General features: G+C 41.7%; 1 protein-coding gene and 1 long non-coding RNA gene across 11 annotated transcripts in view; one reads left to right on the plus strand and one right to left on the minus strand.

Annotated features, from left to right (window-relative positions):
* INO80D (INO80 complex subunit D) overlaps positions 1-18,040 on the minus strand; it is a 68,303-nt gene that overhangs the window by 49,876 nt on the left and 387 nt on the right. For 2 of the 10 annotated variants that reach the window (XM_060410282.1, XM_042244075.2), the window contains exon 1: positions 17,891-18,011. The exons of 6 other annotated variants lie outside the window; for them this stretch is intronic. The gene's annotated coding sequence lies outside the window, so the exon portion shown is untranslated. Of the gene's footprint in view, positions 1-17,175; positions 17,343-17,890; positions 18,012-18,040 lie in introns of those variants that run through there. 2 more of the 10 variants (XM_060410283.1, XM_042244076.2) reach the window with 1 other exon arrangement.
* LOC121818517 (uncharacterized) overlaps positions 17,427-18,040 on the plus strand; it is a 29,712-nt gene continuing 29,098 nt past the window's right edge. Inside the window, exon 1 of the long non-coding RNA XR_009599409.1 lies at positions 17,427-17,943. This is a non-coding gene — a long non-coding RNA (uncharacterized LOC121818517). The remainder of the gene's footprint in view (positions 17,944-18,040) is intronic.

Genomic DNA, 18,040 nt, shown 5'->3' on the forward strand with positions numbered 1-18,040 from the left:
AGTATAATTACCATGGCTGATGAGTCTCTGGAAGCTTAATAAGACAGAAGGAAGAAATCACACAGTAGTCACTACCTCTCAACACACAAAAGGTCTAGGAGTTACATGTATGATAACACCATACCATCTACAAGGAAACTGAAACAACTGATCGGTCACATTAGGACATAGGGGGCTGCTGTGGTCCAACCTGCTTGCTCCACACTCCAGAAGTCACCAAGACAAATGATGAACAGCTTAGACATCAGCTACAGAAAACCTCGAGAAGCACTCTCCCCTTTACGAAACTAAATAAAAAACTCCTTACATCAGTGAATGACAAGATACACAAATCCTTGAAGAGTCAGAAGATATGTTTGCTTAAGTCAGAGATCTGCCATGATAACTACAGTGTTTACTTTGGACAAATCATTTAACCTTGGTTTTCTCATCTGTAAAATAGAGATAATATTAGTAGCTATGTTATGAGGTTGCTTCAGGGATCAAATCACACAAAGCATGCAACACACTAAGTACCATGCCTTGAACAAATGAGAGTTATTACTCATAAAGTTCTTATTATTACTACATTTTACCTGCTGATGATAAAGGTAGAAAATTTATATTACCTTTAAGAAGCATTTCACTTACATCAGTAGAAAAAAATCTGAAATATTAACTTGGGTAATAAAAAAAAAAATCACACATTACTGAGTAAACCTAATCATGCATCAATGAAAAACAAAAATAAGAACTTTGCCTTTTCACTTTATTAGGAGGCAAGGAAGAAAAGCTGGACTAAAAATTTAAATTCAGCTGCCATGAAGGTCTAGATGTTCAGTACAGCAAATTATTTCAAAGCAAACCCATGCAGTTTCATTTTTACACTCTCTTTGGCCTGCTCATCTACTTGGCAAACATAAATCTTTCATGAATTAGTTAAGTAAATCTATATGAAATTCAGGAAATAAATAGGCTGGATATAACTAACTGAAAAAAGGAATTTACATATTCAATTTGATTGCCATTATGAAAAAAAGCAGCCTATTTATCTAGATGGATAAGAATATTTTATAAATTACATGAAGGGTAACATTCACTTTTTATTCTGACATATCCTAGGTGGCATCATGTCTATTAAGACTGATGATTCCCCCTTGCTTGCCAATGTTCATGTATCCTTTTTCCCTATTTGAACTGGCTAGAACTGTTGAACCAATGTTTATAACAGCAGCCACTGTTACTCCTAATTTTAAATAAGAATTGCTTCCAGTCAATGGCAGTAAAATGCTGACTTCTGTGTTATGTTAAGGAAGTATGAAGTAATTCCTATTTTATTAAGAAAAAAACAAACTCAGAATTGACAGCTAATTTTTACCAAATTTTTTTTTCAGTTTCCAGGGAAATGATCATTTTTATCTTGCACTTTAAAAAATATATACTAAAAATATTTACTATTTAGTACTTCCTGATACTGTACTCTTACACTCCTGGGATGAAAGCAACCTGGTCATCACGCATTACTCTTCTAATGTAGACTGGGCTATATTTGCTAATATTGAGGATTTTTGTATTTTGAGAATGTCTAGAGTTTTATTCTATGTGTGTGCCTGGGCAGAATTAGGTATTAATATTTTAAAAAACAATTTATAAAATCTATGTTCCTGAACAAGTTAAAAAGCACTGGAGTTGTAACATTCCTTAGAAGGTTGCCTGGGCAGTGTTTTGTGCAGATCAGGTTTTCAAATTTACCTGTATACAATTTAGCAATGTGACCTCTTATACTTAATTTACTAAATATCCTCGACTCATCTTTGTATTCTACGTATGTCCATACACATTTGTGATATTTGTGCTTTCCCCTTTTGTTCATGATTGGGTTCAACAGGAGTTTATCTGCTTAATATTTTTACCAATATACTTTCTCCTGCAAAAAGAAAGAAAAAAAAAACCTCTTGGAATTATCAGTGAAGTGAAGTGACGTGAAGTCGCTCAGTCGTGTCCAACTCTGAGACCCCATGGAGAGTAGCCTACCAGGCTCTGCCGTCCATGGGATTTTCCAGGCAAGAATACTGGAGTGGGCTGCCATTTCCTTCTGCAGGGTATTTTCCCAACCCAGGGATCAAACCTGGGTCTCCTGCATTGCAGACAGACACTTTACTGTCTGAGCGAAGTACCTCCACATATTTTCTAATTCATCAATTTCTGCTCTTGTATTTGTTAATACTTTCTTTCTGCTTTCTTTCCACTCTTTTTTTTAACTTCTTGGCCTTAATTCTTTTACTTTCATTCTTTTCTTGCTTAGTAATTTGTTTACATCCATGAATTTTCCTGAGTAGTGTTTTAATCATATCCCATAGGTTGTACTACATATGCTGATTTGGATTTTATTTTTTAATTTCTCCTTTGACCCAAGAGTTATCTAACATTTTTGGATGGCAGTTTTAGGCTTCCCTTTGTTTTAGTTCTAGTTGAGAGTAAGGACCACTGCGAATTCCCTGGCAGTCCAGTGGTTAGGACTCCATGCTTCCACTGCAAGGGACACAGGTTCGATCCTTGGTCAGGGAACTGAGATTCCACACACACACACATGCACACAAAAGAAAAAGGAGCATATTGGTGTCTCACTGATTCCCTGGGCCCAGCAAAGGACCAAGCTTCCAGAGCCCTGAAGACAAGGGGTAACACTCCAAAACACGGACCTATTTCCCATCCTGCCTTCACTGACCAAGCAACTGCCAAGAACAAAGGCTGCCTCTCCAGACCCCTAGCAAACAAATGAGGTACTTCCTCACAAATGGACAGCTTCTCTGAGGGTTGCACAAGTATATTTGGGGAGAACTCGACCAAGCTGAGGAACACCTGTCCTAGGAGGCTGAAGAGATGCCACAGAAGAATCTGGATGTCATGAAGGAGGATAACGGTTCAGGCAGAGAGCAGCTGCTGAGATTACTAGGAAGCTGGAGAAACAGGAGAAGAAACACTGGAAGGAAACAGCTAGCTGCAACTGCCCTCCTATCATCAGAAAATAGCAGCTGTGTGGAAAAGGAGTATAAGGAAAGAGGTCTGGGACCTTGCAGGGAGCCGGCTTGAACACACTCTGGTTCCCTGGGCTTGGCTGCCTCCCAGGAGGCTAGGACCCCAGTGAAGAAAAAGCCCCAGGAGACTCCTCGGGAGAATGGGATGAGAGACCTATCTCTCTTTTTCCAAACCCAAGAAGGAGAAATCTTTTTCCAAGGAGAAGCTGGTTAGCAGTGATCTTGAAGACACAGCTAGCATGGAAGTCTTCCCAAGAGGAAGAAATCTTTCCCCAAAGAGGAACCAGTTTGTGACCCTGAACTGTCAGAAACAAGAGTGTCCCCAAGAAAAAGAGGAAATTCTCTTCCCTGGAGGAGCCACTCAAGCAGGGGGGCCTTCAGAGTCTGCTGGCAGCAAGAAAAGCAGCTCTAAGAAGTTCCAAAAGCTATCCCAGGAAGATCGGAATGGACACCTCCCTGGTGGGGCATAACCCACAGAGATACTTCTCAAATCATCCCCTGTATTCTAATAAAAACATATTTCACAAGGAAAAAAGAAAAAGAAAGAGCATAACCTGCATATATCTCAGATTTTGGATTTGACTGCATTTTTATTTGGGGACTAATAGGTGCTCCTGGAAAAAAGCATTTGTTGTTTCTAGGGTATCTTGCTAGTTACACCATATATCATGCTATTAACATTCACTGTTATTTAGTTTGTTTTTTCTGTCTACCAAGGGATAAAACAAAATCTCCAACTATAACCTTATTTATTTTCCCTTGTATTTATTCTATAAATTTTAAAACTATATTATTTGATACAGAGATTTCATTATCATTAGACTGTCACTTTTTATCATTAGAAAAGGCAATTGATGTTATTTGTCTTAAATTCAACCTTGTCTGATATTAGTATCTGGAGTTCATTTTTTGAACCTGAATTCGCTGGTTAAGTCTTTGCCCATCCTTTTACTCTCAGGTTTTCTGAAGCACTATTTAAGATCACAGGTCAACAAACTCTAGCTTATAAGACAAATCCGACCCATTGCCTGCTTTTGTACATAAAGTTTTATTGGAACACTGTCCTGTTCATTCATTTGTATATCGTATATGATTGCTTCCATGCTGTAACAGGAGAAGTGAGTAGCTCTAACAGACTGTACGGCCACAAAGCCTAAATATTTACTAAAATATTACTTGCTTTTCCCTTTTTAAGTGCATCTCTTGACAGGTTTTTTTTCCCCCCTCCAATCTGAGTCATTTTCTTTTAATGAGTTCATCCAATTTATAATTTAATATTTACTTACATGACAAATGTTTCATCTTAATTTTACTACCTTATTTTTTGTATTGTTTAGCTTTCAATTCTATCTTTTTATTACATATTTCATTTTATAGCCTGTTTTCTTGGAAGATTTATAGTCTGTGTCCTTTAAATCACATTTCTTTACTCCAAACTAAGAAAGTTAGTGTGGTTAGCATTCCTGTGATTGACCTTGCTATGAATGAGAAAAAATTACATTTTTGTTAACTACCTATCATCCCAACTCAGTATTTCTTCCTTATGTTATTTCTACATTGTTATAGCTTACGACACTTTAATGTTTGTCCTATATTCAAAATTATTTGATGCTAATCACTAATCTTTTAACTTAGTTTTCAATCCATCTCTGGATTCAATAGTTTATAATTTACTTACCTCCATTCTCCATCTTGCCCATCAAGGGCTGACTTACTGAAAATAAGCCATGGTTTTTCTATTTTAAAATATGTCAATTGATATTACACTTAAACTAAAGCTTGCCTGGACATAAAGTCTTAGGTCATATTTTCCCCATATTTTAACATAACAATAAGAGTCTTCATAGGAATTCTCTGGTGATCCAGTGGCCGCTTTCACAGCCAGACCTGGGTCCAACCCCTGGTTGGGGAACTAAGATCTGCAAGCTGCATGATGTAGCCAAAATAATTTTTTTTTAATTTTTAAATTTATAAAGTCTAGGAATCATTTTAGAATTTAAACTCATTTTTTATTGTGGGAAACGCTTCCTTAATGTCTTGAAACTGTTTTTCTATTTCATTTATTCTATTGTATTTTTTAGGGGTATCAATTATAGGCATGCTCAATTTACTGTCTTCCATATCTGTCTCTGTCTCTAGGCTTTTACTTTTTCCATTTTGAATTGCTCAAATTTCTCAAGTTTACCTCCATTATCCTCAGCTATCAGGTATATGTGCTACTTTGAAAGTGACCTTCATTTCTATAATAACTATACATTTCTCTTTTATTTCTTACTTTGGTTCCATTAGCTCCACTCTTATATCTTATCATTTATTTCTTGAGCGTTTGTATCTATCTATAAACTTCTGTTTCAGAGGAGCCATGTCTTACCCCAACTCTCCAGACCGCCTCCTACCATAAGGAACTATTTATTCATAATTTTTACTTTCTCAGGTCTTTCTAAAAATGATCATCTCCAGTATTTCTCCCTTAAGGCTTGACTCAATGCTGGACTAGTCTCCCCTACTCAAAAGGGCCCACATGGCATAGATTTTGGAGGATGATCATTTAGGCTTTATTTCTCTTCAGCTGACCAGATACACAGCTATATAGCTACATGCTGCCAGTTTCTGCTCTATGCTTAACTTCTTGCAAAAATAGTTCAACTGTACAGCTTGTTTAGAGAAGGGCATGGCAACCCATTCCAATAGTCTTGTCTGAAGAACTCCACGGACAGAGGAGCCTGGTGAGCTACAGTCAATAGGGTCGCACAGAGTTGGACACGACCGAAGCGACTTAGCACACATACGGTTTGTTATTCAATCCCATCTCTCTCACCACTCAGGGAGCACAATGTACATACCAACCTTGCCATTCCTAGTGAGGGGATCACTGGTTTTGTCCTCATGGTGTTTCCCAGCACTCTGCTTGAGTTATATAGAGGAAATCATCTCTCCTTGCGGAGAAGGCGATGGCACCCCACTCCAGTACTCTCGCCTTGAAAATTCCATGGACGGAGGAGCCTGGTAGGCTGCAGTCCATGGGGTCGCTGAGGGTCGGACACGACGGAGCGACATCACTTTCACTTTTCACTTTCATGCATTGGAGAAGGAAATGGCAACCCACTCCAGTGTTCCTGCCTGGAGAATCCCAGGAACGGGGGAGCCCGGTGGGCTGCCGTCTATGGGGTCGCACAGAGTTGGACACGACTGAAGCGACTTAGCAGCAGCAGCAGCAGCAGCAGCAGCATCTCTCCTTGCATCCTTTCTTGCCCTGGGTCAATTCCCACTGCACTTAAATAATACTAATTCATACATTCAAATTATAAGGTTTTGTTAGCAAAGACTGAGTTTCTCTTCTGTTTCTCATTCTCCTCATTCTTTTTAGTTGGTTTAGAGAGAACAGAGATGTCAGTATTCTGCCATCATTAACCAGAAGTATCTTTTAAAATTCTGTGTAGTAAAATATACCAAAATATAAAATCATAAAACAAACTTATCTAATTTTTGCAAACATATTCTTTTGCGATCATTTTGAATTTATTTTAACGAATAAACATGCTATTAAAGAAGGTACTAAATTTGATTTATAATCACTATGTCACATCCACGTGATTCTAGCTTTAATGGCAAGTATTCGTTTATTTATTAAACACTTATGACAAGTCCATCATTTTCTGAGAAGCTAGAGTATATTAATGGTAAAAGACAACTTTTTTTTCCCTTAGAAGACTACAGTCTATGCAGTGCACGTGTGCTCAATTGCTTAGTCTTATCTGACTCTTTGCAATCCCATGGACTGTAGCCCGCCAGACTCTGTCCATGGAATTTTCCAGGCAAGAATACTGGGGTGTTTGCCATTTCCTCCTCCAGGGCATCTTCCCGACCCAGGGATCGAATGTGCCGTGCATCTCCTGTGTCTCCTGCACTGGCAGCCAGCTTCTTTACCACTGAGCCACCTGGGAATCTCCATAATCTATGCAGTGAGATGCACTCAAAAGAAAGGAAATGAGTAACTGGAGGATTTTACCCACAGCTCTGAGCACCCAAGCTCCTCCAGTCTCACCCTAACCAAAGACAGGCCCTCTGTCCAGAACAATGGGTGTCTTCCTCTTTGTATCCCCTCCTCCGGCCAGTCCCAGCCTTCAGAACACAGCTTAGTTGTCACCACTAAGATTCCCAGAGGCAGAGTTAGTTCCATGCTCTTTTGAGGTACTCTGTGCATTTACCTGTTTTAACCCTCATTAGAGTCTACTTTGCTTGTTCTGCTCTCTTCCCTCTTAGGAAATGAGCTTCTAGAAGGACAGTTTCCTGTTCTTCATTATTCCCAGAGCCTAGCACAGTGCCCAGAAGTAAATAGCTGCTCAGTAAGTACACAATGCCTACATAAATGGCTTCTGTGATAGCAACTCAACTCTAGGTTGTCTACCCTAAACAGGTTACTAGATTCACCCACCAATAATTAATTTTTAAAAATCACTAAATTGGTACTTAAGTCTACACAGTGATTTCTAATAGCCATAGCCATTTGCCAAGAGAAAATATAATTTAGAAGCTTTAAAATGTTTGAATATCGCTGTATATCTCATGAACATCAAACGTTTCAGGGGCTTCCCATGAGGCCCAGTGGTTAAGAAACCGCTTTGCAATTCAGAGGACAGTTCAAATCCCTGGTTCTAGAAGATCCCACATGCTGCAGGGCAACTAAACCTGTGAGCCTTGAGGCCAACGCACCTAGAGCCCAAGCTCCACAACAGGAGAAGCCCCTGCAGTGACAAGCCTGTGCACAACACAAACCTGGCACAGCCAGAAATAAATACATACAAAAAAAAGTTTCATCAGATAGATTCATGTAATTTGCCACTCAAGGTCTATTTAGCAAATAACTTTTTTTAAAAAACATGTTTTTTAATAAATGTAAGAATGCATTAAAATCTGCCTATTCAACATCCTTCTAAGAATTCATTAATCTATCCATTAGCCCATCTTTCAGCATTTGCTACAAGATGCCAAAGCTCCTGCTAACGATCTCTATGCCATTACTAAGTGTTTAATTGCAACACCTTAAAAACAATTTCTCTCCAAACGTCATGTTTTTTACATCAACCTGTGATTATTTTTTCTATTTCTTTGAATTGTAACATTTCTACAATCTTACTAAAAGCCAACTTTCCATCTTCTTTTTAAATAATCACCTCGCTATTCTCCATTTTCAAATCCCTCTTTTAATAAGCCCAATTTAATCTTTATAGCTATAATTTCAATTCCCTGATGTGTTCAGACTTAGTTTATACACTATAAAAGGAAAGAATGTTCGGGGAAAATGGCTTTCTGCTTTGAATCTAACTTCTTTCTTAATAAGTATTGTTTAATCAAATAATATTTGATATTATTTAATATCAAAATCACTTGTCTATAAACTGGAAACGACCATTAATACAGTCTTCCCTATCTTAAAAAAGGTTCTCCTTTTTTAATTAAAGAAGTAATCATGACAAAAGCACTAAAATAGATTTCAAAGAAAAAGAAAAACCCTACATTTAAAAAATTTTGTATATCTAGCCTCCCAACACTGAAGTTCTTTACTGCTACTCCACCAAAGGTGCAGTTCACATGGCCTTCATTCACTGACATTCGCTGTAAAATTTGAGGAAACATATAATGTATGAGGGCCACATGATCTTAATCAAAAGTCTTATATTTAAATATGATCCCACTGAAATACTATCCCATTGTCTAATCCATTTAGAACTTCACCTTTTAATATACGATGAATATCACTTAAAAAAGTCTTAACCAGACCAAATTTATTACTACAGTAGATACTATCTTCATCTGTGCAAATAGCTTGCTTAGAAACAGAATACAAACAAGTCTGTGCTTCCTTAAAGAGAATTAAGGTAATTAAGCACTCTCAGCAGCACTAGAATATACCCCTTGAAAGTGAAAGTGAAAGTGAAAGTGAAGTCGCTCCGTAGTGTCCGACTCTTTGTGACCCCATGGGCTGTAGCCAACCAGGTTCCTCCCTCCATGGGATTCTCCAGGCAAGAGTACTGGAGTGGGTTGCCATTTCCTTCTCCAGAGTATATTCTTTAATATACCCTTATTATTACCAAAAAGCAAAAAATACCTGAGAAGAGAGTCCCAGAAAGAAATTTTTCATGGCAAACATATCCATATACTAGAATTGAAGAGAAGGAAATATGGGTCGCTGTAAAATCTTCCTAAAAAATCCCCCTTGTTATTATGTGCCAGTCGCTCAGTCATGTCCAACTCTTTGCAACCCCACGGACTGTCCATGGAATTCTCCAGGCCAGAATACTGGAGTGGGTAGCCTTTCCTGTTCTCTAGGGGATCTTCCTAACCAAGGGATCAAACTCACGTCTCCAGCATTGTAGGCAGATTCGTTAGCAGCTGAACCACAAGGGAATCCCTTGATACTATAGGTTGAGTTTAATGAAAAATAAAACAATTCCCTTCCATAGTCTCTTTTTTCTTGCAAATACAGAGGAATAAGACATTAGTAGGAAAAAAGGAAAGAAAGATAAGCTTTTAACAAAAGCAACCTACAGCCCTTTCGGTCTTCCAACAGCAACCAGAAACCAATTTGCAAAATATGAACATTAGTCTCTTTGGGACTGCCACTATATCACCTCCATGTGGAATCTCTGTGTGTCATTACTGCTCTTTTGAGTCTCCTGTTTCAGAAGCATGTTCATTTCACTGCCACACTATTTTCTCCTAATTGCCATCTGTAATTTTATACAGTCTACCCCCCTTTAAGGACCTGAACCTACAACATACCTTAGTTTTTTTTTTCTAATCCAACGTGAACTTAAATTCTCAGCTAACATATTTAATACAAATGAAAAGAATTTTTGCTTATCCCAGATCATATAAAGTTGGAAAAGCTTAAAAAGTCTGAAAAAGCTTAAAAACTTAAAAATTGTCCCATTAAAAATAACTTTTTTGAAATGTTTTGACTCAACTTCATGCAGCATAGAAATGTGAAACTAAACAGATGAGTATATTGATTTAAAAAAAAAAAGGCAATATCCCACACATCAGTGTTAGACTCAAAAATTATAAAAATCTATCAACTGGTGTGATTCAAAGATCAGTGAGAAAATCTGCCTATCAGCCCAAAATATAAACAATATTCAACACAAAGTGCAAAGGAGAGTATTTTAAGCTAAATTAAATGCTTACTGAATGTCTGCTGCTGCTGCTGCTAAGTCACTTCAGTCGTGTCCGACTCTGTGCGACCCCAGAGATGGCAGCCCACCAGGCTCCCCCGTCCCTGGGACTGAATGTCTACTATGTGCCAAATACTGTGCTCAAATAGCACTGTGCAAATAAGTCTGCATTATAAATTTCAATTAAAATGACCTTTATGCTAGTTGAGCTTCTTACCTAATTTATTAGAAAGGTAAGGAGAGCTCATGCAGCAGTGGAGAGCACTTACTGGCTTCAGTGGGTATCAGAGATGGGGCTTAAAGCAGGCTCAGCTCATTACTAGGTGTTTGACCTTGGGCAAGTTATTTAGGTTTCAGTTTTCTCAGTTGTAAAGAGGATTGTAATAGTATGTACCTCATTGAGTCACTTAGAAGAATTAAATTAGGTATTTCAATATGCATGTATCCAGCACATAGTAATCACTTAATGTTAACTACTATTAGAAGCAGTTAAGTAGTGGTTTATTGGTATTATCATTTTAATCAAAGATCTGCAGGGCTGAAAGGCAGTCTCCAGCTGCTGGTGGTTCTCTGAATGACACAGTGTAATTCTCCAGTAAATCAGGCCCTCCCACCTTCTTGAGGCTAGAGTAACAGAATCAGCTAAACACTGTTTCCTATTATTATCCATATTAAAAATCTAACATTAAAAATGTTTTCAACATTCTATAGAACATCTAGACACTGGCGTTCTTGGGACAAAAATACTAGCAAAATGAGCACTGTTTGATTGGGTTACGGCATTTATTAGCTCCAACTAAGACAAATGCTTTCTGAGTTTCTATCCCTGCTATGGGGTCACTCTCAATTGTTACAGAAACCCTATATTGCATGACAAAAACAAAAATTAAGTTGTAGCTACAGTTCTTTTGTGCTAAGAATCTGAAACTAACGGCCTCTTTGTTGCTCAATTCCAGGTACTCTTTTCCATCCTTATCTCACTTGACCTCTCTGTGGCATCTGACACTGCCGACCACTTTCTCTTTCTCGAAAAATCTCTTTTTGGCTTCTCAGTCAGTGGCTTCCTTTCTCTTGGCGCCCACACTTAAATGTCAATGTTCCCGAAGATGCTTTTAATCTTGTTTTATAAGGATGCAAGGTGAAATGCCTACATGTGCCACAGGGGTGGGGCAAAGACTGGTATACTCTGCTTATCTACAGGCAGCAGACTCAAACCAGTTTCAACAAGTTGTTGGAATTAAAAGACACACACACACACGGACCTATGGTTTCCAGATCTTCCAATTTTTCAAAAATAGACAAATCCAAATTTTCACACAAAAATCTTCCATGTCAGTAGCTCATTTACACTGTTAAAACACAAGGTACGTGACCCTGAGCAAGTTATTTTACGAATCTGTTTCCTCATCTATAAGGTGTCAGTGATGAAAGTGACACCCAGACAGTGAATGTCAAACAAAAACTTTCACCGGCTTCCATCCTGATGTCTGGTCTACGTTACCCCAGCTGAATATACATAAAACTGTAAATATGTATAAATATATTTTACTGGAGCAGGGACCAGAAAGTTTATCAGATTCCCCAAAAAGACTAAGCATCACTAAGCCAAATTTTTCTCCTTCTACAACTTCAGCTGTTATCTATACAAGGATGGATCCCAAATCGGTGTCCGGTTACCCGAAGACCACTTTACCTCCGTAACCAGCCTCTCCACTGACTTCTCTCCAAGCCCACTGCCATTGCCATCACAGTAGTCCAAACCTTCAATCTCTTCTCAGCAGCTGTCCACTTGCCCTCCTTTGTTTCACTTTTTTAGGATCTGAATCCTCTAAAATGCAAATAATTTGGCCAAAGGCCTACATAAAAGTACAAGAAATCCAAACCTCTTAAGCACAGACTCCTTAGGACCTGACCAAGCCAACCACTCCCTCTCCCATTATAGATTCCTACTCCCCCAATTCCTACAATTTGCAATACAGAATACTCCTTTGTCAGGTCCCACCTCCTGGAATGCCTATCTAACTCCTCCTATTTGCTCTGGGCAGAAACCCACCCCTCTAGAAAAAAATCCTTACTTCTAGCCCCAGGCCAGAGTAAATAAGCTTTCCTTCCTCCAAGCTAAACTATCCCTCCTCCTTAAATGTTGTAAATGTCAACTTTATTTTTCTTCTCCACTAGACTAAAAACTCCTCAAGGGCAAACAAAGTATCTTTTTCTTACAAGGCCCAGTTGTTTTTCAGTTGCTCAGTTGTGTCCAACTCCTTGTGACCCCATGGACTGCAGCATGCCAGGCTTCCCTGTCCTTCCCCATCTCCCTTGCTCCAACTCATGTCCATTGAGTCGGTGATGCCATTCAACCATCTCATCCTCTGTTAACCACTTCTCCCCTCTTTGATCCTTCTCAAACCCTAGCAAACCCTACCATCACCTCAGACAAGCATCCTACCTTCCCAAGGTGAGCCTATGAAATCAGCCACAGACTATTCAGCTTTTCAAAGCCATGCAACACACACACCTGCACGCATATAGCTGCAAGTTTAAAAGGAGCTAGAAGAAAACCCACCTTCTTTGCCCTCTAGTGTACTTACTTACCACTTCCTTACATTTACCAACTCAAGAGTTCAATGGCAGAGACTAGGCTAACATAGAGCTGCTGAAACTTTCTGTGAATATACTGCTAATTTTTTACTGGCACAAAAATATTTATTTGCTCCACGAAGGAAATTATATTGTCTCTGTACCCAAACACTTACTAGTAGTATTAATATATGCTGAATCAAGCACTCATTCACACTGAAAGAAATTAACATTGAGAATATTAAAAATCTTTAAAGGAAAATATTGCAAAGACCACATATGAGGCTTTATGTGCAGTTCCTCATGTATTCACAACAGCCCTATGAAGGTGTTATCATCACCCCCTTTCACAGATGAATAAACTGAGACTTAATGAGATTAATTTATCCAAGTCACACAGGTAGGATTCAAAGCCAATGTGACTCCACTGCCCAAGCTTTTAACCAATACAAAACTATCAGTTCAGTTGCTCAGTCATGTCCGACTCTTTGCGACCCCTGTCCTTCACCGACTCCCATATACAAAAGTATACAACATTGGTATGCACGTGATCACAAAACACACACAGATCACAAAATGTTAACAATGGTTATCTCTTGAATAGAATGAAAGTCTTAGACGCGAAAAGTGTCCAACTCTTTGTGACCCCATTGACAGCAGCCCACCAGACTCCTTGTCCATAGGAGTTCCCAGGCAAGAATACTGGAGTCGGTAGCCATTCCGTCCTCCAGGGGATCTTCCCCCACCCAGGGGTGGAACCCTGGTCTCCTGTATCACAGGCAGATTGAATGGAATGAATATGAGAAAATATTACCTTGGGGTATCCCTGGTGGCTCAGACTTTTACCATCTGAGCATATGCCTACGATGCGGGAGACCAGGGTTCGATCCCTGGGTTGGGAAGATCCCCTGGAGAAGGAAATGGCAACCTACTCCAGTATTCTTGCCTGGAAAATCCCATGGACTAAGGAGCCTGGTAGGCTACAGCCCATGGGGTCGCAAAGAGTCAGACACTACTGAGCGACTTCATTTTCACTTTTAAATATTACTTTTAATCAGAAAAAAAGTGAAACAAGAGAAACAGTATAGAGAACAGAAGAGTAAAGTGGCCTGAAAGTGAAAATGAAAATTGCTCAGTCATGTCCAACCCTTTGCCACCCCATGGACTATACAGTCCATGTAATTCTCCAGGCCAGAATACTGGCGTGGGTAGTCTTTCCCTTCTCCAGGGGATCTTCCCAACCCATGGATCGAACCCAGGTCTCCTGAACTGCAGGTGGATTCTTTACCAGCTGTTGAGCCACAAGGAAGCCCAAAGTGGCCGAGGGGAATAGTATAGAGCACAGAAGAGTAAAGCAGCCTAGGTGAGTTAAGAGGCAAGTACATGAGTTACCTTATCTAATCTTCATAGCAAAAGAAAAAAGTTTTTTCCATTTTACAGATAAAGCTGAAGAACCTGTCCAGTGCAAGAACTGGCTAGGATCAGAACTCAAGGCCCAGTTCAAATGTGGCTGACTGTAGGGTACTATGCTACAAATAAAATGCAACCAAAAAGCTGTCTTAAAACCAAGTCACATTCAGGGAAAGAAACTGAACCAAGTAACCAAGCATCCTAAGTGCAATCAGGGAAAAAAGAGGATTGGGAAAAGAGTATCTCTGTGAGTGTCCCAAAAAGCCAGGATGAGTCATTACAGTTGAGGTTCTGGGACAAACTATACCTGATGGAAGTGAGAAGAAGACTCCACTGCTGTTTGTTTTGCAAAGCACAGAGCTGCATTAGCATAAATTAAATGGGCTTAGATGGAACACCATTGTATATGCAGTGGAGTATCTCCTTTGGGGACAATTGGCTGCCTCCAACCCAGTATCATCCATTCATCCATTGTTTACACTTTATGGGGTATGCGGGGGGAAGAGACTGGGTGCTACCAGTCTGAGAACATTGCTGTCTAACTGTATTCAGATATAAATGACTTCTTACCCATAACTATGGTTCCAAACCTGGATAGTGAGAGCTGCTAACTCTGGGGGAACAATTCAGGTAAGACTGAATAGATCAGCCTTTTTTTTTTTTTTTCTTTGAAGTGATGTTTAATTTTGGGTGCTCTGACTTAGAAATTTTAAAATCCATCTAAACTGTAACTTCAATTCTCTGTAATAGTATTAACATGATTTACTGAGAAAAATGGTTTGGGGTAGGGTATACAAATTTCCTTACACAATCTTTCAGAGGAAAGAAAACTTGATTACTTCAGACTTATAAATGAAAATAAACATCTACTTTAGAAACTAAATATTTAATAGTGAAAAAGTATACTACCTTCTTCCCTGGTGGCTCAGAGGGTAAAGCATCTGCCTGCAATGCAGGAGACCTGGGTTCAATCCCAGGGTTGGGAAGATCCCCTGGAGAAGGAAATAGCAACCCACTCCAGTACTCTTGCCTGGAAAATCCCATGGACCGAGGAGCCTGGTAAGCTACGGTCCATGGGGTCAAAAAGAGTCGGACACGACTGAGTGACTTCACTTCACTTATACTATCTTAGCCACTAAAAATTAATTCAATATTTGCCTTGTAAGTCTTTTTTAAAGTTTCAAATACAATGTAACTTTTTAGATTACCAAACCCACTATTCCTTCCAAAGTGAAGCAGCCCATGGAATGATTAGATCAGGAAAGACTGCAGGGGTGGTGGGGTACAAAACTTTTGGGATTTGTACATAGACACATTTGAAAGTCAGGGAATATGAAGCCAACAATACACCTTAAACATATCAAATTAAGAAGCAAAGAGATTTTTTTTAAAAAACCTCAAAATGTCCTAAGAGATTCATAGACTGATTTCTTCCATACAGTATGCTCTAAAAATAAGGACAAACTATAACATAAGTAAAAATTTTGGGTACACAAGTATATGAAAACATCCAAATCAACAAGCAATTTAAATAAATCAATAAAGTTAAACAACCATTAAATGTAATTTACATTTTTTGTATGAAATCCACACAATTTCAAATATCAAGCCTTTCTTTCTTAAGCAAAATACTAAATGGCTGGATGGCTGTCATTGTAGAGAAACAGGAGTTTTATTTCAGGCAAACAAAAGGAAAAAGAGACACACTTAATAAGACTCCACAGAAGGAATCTCTCTTCCACGCAAACGAAGTCAGCACTGACCCCTGTGGTGGGTTACCCACTGCCCTGCAAGTGCCAGCTTCTCCTGGATAATACTCTGGGGGTGAGTGGTCAGAGTGTGGAACACCTCTGCCAGCCAACTTCACAGCCTGGGACGCACAGACCTACACACAGTCTCCTGCCCCAGGTCCAGGTCTAGTTAAAAACAGCTGGGAAGAAAAGAGCCAATAAAAGAGGAAAAACCGCCTCCCCAGACAATCCCACGCTGGGGGCGGGTGGGGGGTGGGGGCGGGCAGGGCACATTAACATTTGACTTCCACACACTAAAGAACACCAGGAGGTTAAGTGGAGCCACAGGAAACATCCCATCCCCGAAAACCAGGAAATTTAGATTTGGAAATTTAAGTTTTATACATTAAAAAAAAAAAAACTTTCAAAACTCACGGCACCAAAATATAGCTAAAATTAAATCCATTTAACCATAGAAGGGGGGGGGGGGATAGCCAAACCACACTGTATTCAGTTCCCTGAGGGCTCTTCCACAGACCCTTCTGAGTTGCGGCAATAACACGTTTCCTTAAAAATCCCTCACTTTTCTATTTCTAGGGTCGAACAGAAGAGTAGAACAAAAATCCAAACAGTTTTTATCAGAAAAAATAAACGGACGATCCTTAAACGGTAGACCTCGTTTCAGGAGCTGCCCTGCCCACCTCCACTTCCCTCCTCATTCTTAGTGCTTCCCAGCGGGGTCCGTCCTGACAACCAGGGTCCCCGCCTTGGGTCCAGTCCCCGTGTTTGTTTTCACGGACAGTGACCAAACAGGACAGGAAAACTCCTCCATCTAGGGGCTGCTCCAGACATCCAGCCCCCGTCTCCCTCCCTGACAGTTTCCTCCCCCCTCCCTGCATCTTTCCCTCTGCAACGCTGTCCAGAAAAGGGGGCTCGGGACTCGAAGAAGTCCGGGATGGGAGGAAGGGTGGGCGCTCGATCTGAAAATAAACACTCTCGCTTCCTGGGGTAAGGGCTAAAAAAGCGATTAGAAAAGCCTGCCCAGTAGAAATACCACCTGAATGTACCTCCTCCCTTTCCCACTGCAACAAGCCCAGTCACTAACTAATCAGCTAAGACAAATCCCTGGAAAACTTTTGCAAACGGGCAGAGAGGACCCTCTCCCCAGCCGGGGGGCTCCCGGGGACGGGGCTGGAGTTTGCAGCCCTGGAAGGGCTCACCGGGGAACGGGGTGGGGCGCGGGCGAGGGGTGCAGGGGCGGAGTACCTTCCACGGACAGGAACTGGCAAAGAGTTTCAAAATAGCCGAGTGCTCTCCCCCACGCCCTCGGGGGTCGCGAGCGCTAGGACCGGGGCTCCCCGAAAGGAGGCCAGCCCCTAATTCGGGCCTAAAAGGAAACTTTCCGGGCCGCGGCTGCACCTGACTCCTCCACCGCCCCTCCACCCCACCCCACGCCCGCAAGGCCGCCCGCCCCGCCCCGGCCTGGGCCGCCCGGAGCGCAGAGGAGGGGGAGAAATAAATCCAACTATTACCGGAATCGGGGGTGGGGGACGTCGTCGAGAGACTCGGGGGAGGGGGCGGCTGGACGCCCATTCCCCACACTTAGGCCCTGACGCCCCTGTCCCGGCCACCCCGGGCCTGCCGCCCCGCCGGGGAACCTCCGGGGGGCCCGCGCAGGCTTCGGCCCAGCAGCGCTGCTGTCCCGCCCGGAGGCCCCGAGGGACCCGAAGGGGCGCGGGGAGGCCCGGGGTGTGGGGGCAGGGGGCAGGGCGCGGCCGCTGCGGGGCCCGCCGGCCCGAGGCCTAACCGGCACCCCCCACCCCCCCGCTCCACACCCCTACCCCGGCCCGCGCAGGCCGCGCCGCTCGCCCCGCTCCGGCCCCGGCTGGACCCCTGGCCGGCGGCCCGCCGTCGTTGCCCGTGGGCGCCCCCCAGGCCCCCGAGTCCCCAGCCTCCGCCACCCCGGCGCCGGCCCTCTCACCCTTTCATTCTCTGCCCGGGGCCTGGCGCGGGCCGGCGAAGCCCCGGCCTCACGTAAGCGTGCTCGCCGCCCGCCCTGCTTGCGCGGCCCAGCCCGCCGCCCTACGGGAGCCCGGGGATGTGGGCCGGGCCTGGGGCCGCTTCTGCTTAC

This window comes from Ovis aries, chromosome 2 (assembly GCF_016772045.2).
Source record: "Ovis aries strain OAR_USU_Benz2616 breed Rambouillet chromosome 2, ARS-UI_Ramb_v3.0, whole genome shotgun sequence".
NCBI lineage: Eukaryota > Metazoa > Chordata > Mammalia > Artiodactyla > Bovidae > Ovis > Ovis aries.